This window comes from Copidosoma floridanum, unplaced genomic scaffold (genome assembly GCF_036245765.1).
Source record: "Copidosoma floridanum isolate Cflo_tuat_1 unplaced genomic scaffold, Cflo_Japanese_pri ptg000013l, whole genome shotgun sequence".
In the NCBI taxonomy this organism is placed as follows: domain Eukaryota; kingdom Metazoa; phylum Arthropoda; class Insecta; order Hymenoptera; family Encyrtidae; genus Copidosoma; species Copidosoma floridanum.
In genome coordinates this window covers 16859086-16862403 of record NW_028321890.1, presented here as the reverse complement: position 1 = coordinate 16862403, position 3318 = coordinate 16859086, and the positions used below count along the sequence as shown (strand labels likewise).

Sequence of the window (3318 nt, the reverse complement as noted above, 5' to 3'; positions counted from 1 at the left end):
GTTGCAGTCAAAAGAGAAAAACTCGTGTCGTCGCTTGCTTTGGCTGTGCGCTCAGATATATAGCTATAGTCAACATTTCCACTCCTATCCTCGTAGGCACACATTCGGTATACCCCTTCTACGTGTCGCCAAAATGTGCGCCTATATGCTCATTTCCACGCGAATCCACATTTCTTCTTGTAGGCGCACGCTCTTCGATACGAGTGTCGCACTTTCGAAAAATGTGCGCCTTGGTTCGACGGCTGGCCGCGGCGGGTCGCCCCGATCAGTGGAAAAAAGTTGTCTTACGCCGTAGCATTCTCTGCTGCAGTAAGCAACGACAGCGTTTAGTATTAGTACATGCAGTGATTGTTGCACCTCCAGCTGTACAAGTAGCACACAAAGCGCATATCAAATTTATACAGTAATCAGTTCAATATTCTTCAATCACCGGTGTCAACTTTGTTAAAGAGGCAGGATTTTAAACGATTATTTGTATTCGAATTTTTTGTTCTAAATTATCATGCTTAAGAATATAATACCAAACTATACCGAAGAAGAAGTACTCGCAGACATTGAATACTCAAGACATAAAGCTTATGCTTCACGATCTATTCCCCGTGCAAATTATAATAATAAAAGCCTTGTTTTACTAATTCATCAGAGCTACGGTGACAACAGTTCCTCTAAAGTTGATGCACACAAGGTAAAAGACCATTTCTATATTAATTTATTACGGATTCTTTATCGCGGGTTACGATGGAATAATATAGACTTCCCGTGTATTTCTTAAGTATAAGAATGGTTGGAAATGGAGACTCATCAAGCAAAAAGTGTAAGAAAAATTGTGCACTTTTCGAGAGGAGGTGCACTCCTACAAAGGGTAGGTGTAACAAAGATAGAGAGAGAAGAAGAGAGTAAGCCAGCGCAGGGATCTGCATAAATGGCAGATCGATGTAGATAGTCAGTATTGATAAAATCGGTAATTATAAAATAGTATAACCAACCAATATTACAAAATACGCTAAATCTTAAAAAGGAAATAAGATAAAGCAAAAATATCGAGTATTCCGGGTTTTTTTTTGGGAAAAATAACATCATGACACACAAAGAAATAGGCGTTGAGTTATGTGAAGACATTACCTAAAATATCCAGCCTCTAAATATTTTTTCATAAAATCAAGATGGAAAATTAGTGAAAAAATTAAAGCATATTTGCAGAATTGTTATAAATATGTAGAATTTATTTCTCGTTTTTTGCCTAACAATAACCTTAAAAATTATTTTGAAAAATTTCTCGAGCCTTTTATTTACAAAAAATGTACAGGAAAGACATAAATATACCACCGTAACCAACGAAAAAAAGAGGGACTCCTAGTTCCACACTCTGGTTTTTTAAATAAACTCTATGTAATTTAATGGTCAATGATTTTTGTAGGAAGATTTTTATAAAAAGGTAGACTGCACAGGATTTGCTCTGGAAGAAATTAACGTATTCGTGAGTATCGTTTAGTTTTATTCGTCATACATATAATTTGAATGAAAGATAAAAGAACAAAAAAAATTATAAATAAAAATGACGTAATATGAAAAGCAAAAAATATACTCAATAAATTTTGTTTCAACTATAGGTCAAAGACGAATTGATCGTAGTCGAGGGTATACATGAAAAGTTGCAAGATGAGCACGGCAATGTCTATAAAAATTTGTCAAAGACGTTTCCCGTCTCTGAAAACTACGACTTTAATGATGCTAAAATAAACTTAGTCTCGGACGGTACATTAACTATCTATATTCCTTGTAAGATTCAGCCATTAGCAGATGAGAACTGTGCCATCAAAAGTCCAACCAAAAATGAACCAACTGGAGAAATATAACTTCAGTCAGAAGAATAATAATCTAATGGTATTTCATGATTTCATCTTTCTAAAGTTTCAAATAAATGATAAAAACTACGAGAAGCATTTTATATTTATTATGTTGTTGATATATATAATTATATTATGTCATTTGTATTCACAATTTAATGCAATAAATACACTCCCATAAAATGGTAAGATTTTATAGCGTATATTAATAAGTCCTCTAGCAGAGCATACCGACTAATTTCTTTCCGATTTCATTCGTATCAAATATTTGACATAATCATGTAGTTGCAGAAAAATTGTTTATTACACGTTTCTAATACGAGACACAGAAAGCTTTATCTAAAAATAGGCAACAAATATCCTAATGAAATATTACTAATTATAATATTTTACATGAGAAAAGAATTGGAGGCGGGCAATAATAAAGTAACGAATCTATACAATCTTTCTGTTACATTTAAATATGATAGTATGCGTACATTATATCCTGAGGCAAAAATGACATGTCAACAGCACAGGTAGTCTAAACTTATTTTTTGGAAGTGTGGCATTGAACTGCAAGTGAGGTAACAAGGTTAGATTATTTTATTAATTTTACAAGATTCTAAGATGTATATTATAGTACACGGATGTAACATGACAAGGGATGGCCTTGTCTACCACTACATGTGCGGTTACATAATGCCGACGCCTGTCCTCCCCCCCAGCAAATCTATTGGTGAGGTTCAGAATTTTAATGCTTCTTGCACAACAGATTTTCATAGATTAAACTTTTTCATAATTGATTTTTGTAATCCTATGTGTGCCGTGCTACTTGATAAAGGACAGTGCTTTTTTTGTCCAATTAGAAAACGGAAAAGGGTGTATTTCAGTGCAGTAACCTTTCTGTTGCCAATAAGGTCCCCTCTTGCTCAATTCGGACTGGAGTCGCTACTCTTCTTCATATGTTTTTAATAGAAATGTACTGCCCCATGAGTTACGGTTACCTGCTATTACTTAGGCCTCATAGTCTGTCTTGACTGTTTTACCAAAACCACCGCGCTGGAAAGAAACGATGCACATGGCCAGCCCCAGAAAACAGCTTGTAAGTAAACCTATTATGTGTCATAGTAGTGTGTCAGTGTAGTAAATGCTTTGGTGCAAAAGTTGTAAACATCACTGTTTCTTAAACAAAGTGGGGTGAAATGCTATTTGGTTTGACGCCCCTTCATACGATCCAAGCTGCCAGCAGCAGGATCTCTGTCAAGGTCTTGAACACCCTAGAGTAAGATTATCAATATTATCACTAGTTATTATTATTATCATTATTATTATTATATTATTTATTACTTGTACAATAAATTTTTTTGATATTCATATTATTACTATTCTTGTCCTCATAAGTGCTGTAATAACTAAAAAAAATAAAACATCAGTACCCTTAATACATAAGGTTTCTAAGAAATGAGGAGTAAAGGGTACAGTTGTTGAC

At 34.3% G+C, this 3318-nt stretch overlaps 1 long non-coding RNA gene across 1 annotated transcript; it reads left to right on the top strand.

Moving 5' to 3' along the window:
• The first annotated feature begins 1420 nt into the window (after nucleotides 1-1420).
• LOC149374919 (uncharacterized) lies at nucleotides 1421-1934 on the top strand. Its single transcript, XR_016292985.1, has 2 exons — nucleotides 1421-1477; nucleotides 1611-1934. It is a non-coding gene; the product is annotated as an uncharacterized LOC149374919 (long non-coding RNA).
• The last annotated feature ends 1384 nt before the right edge of the window (nucleotides 1935-3318 follow it).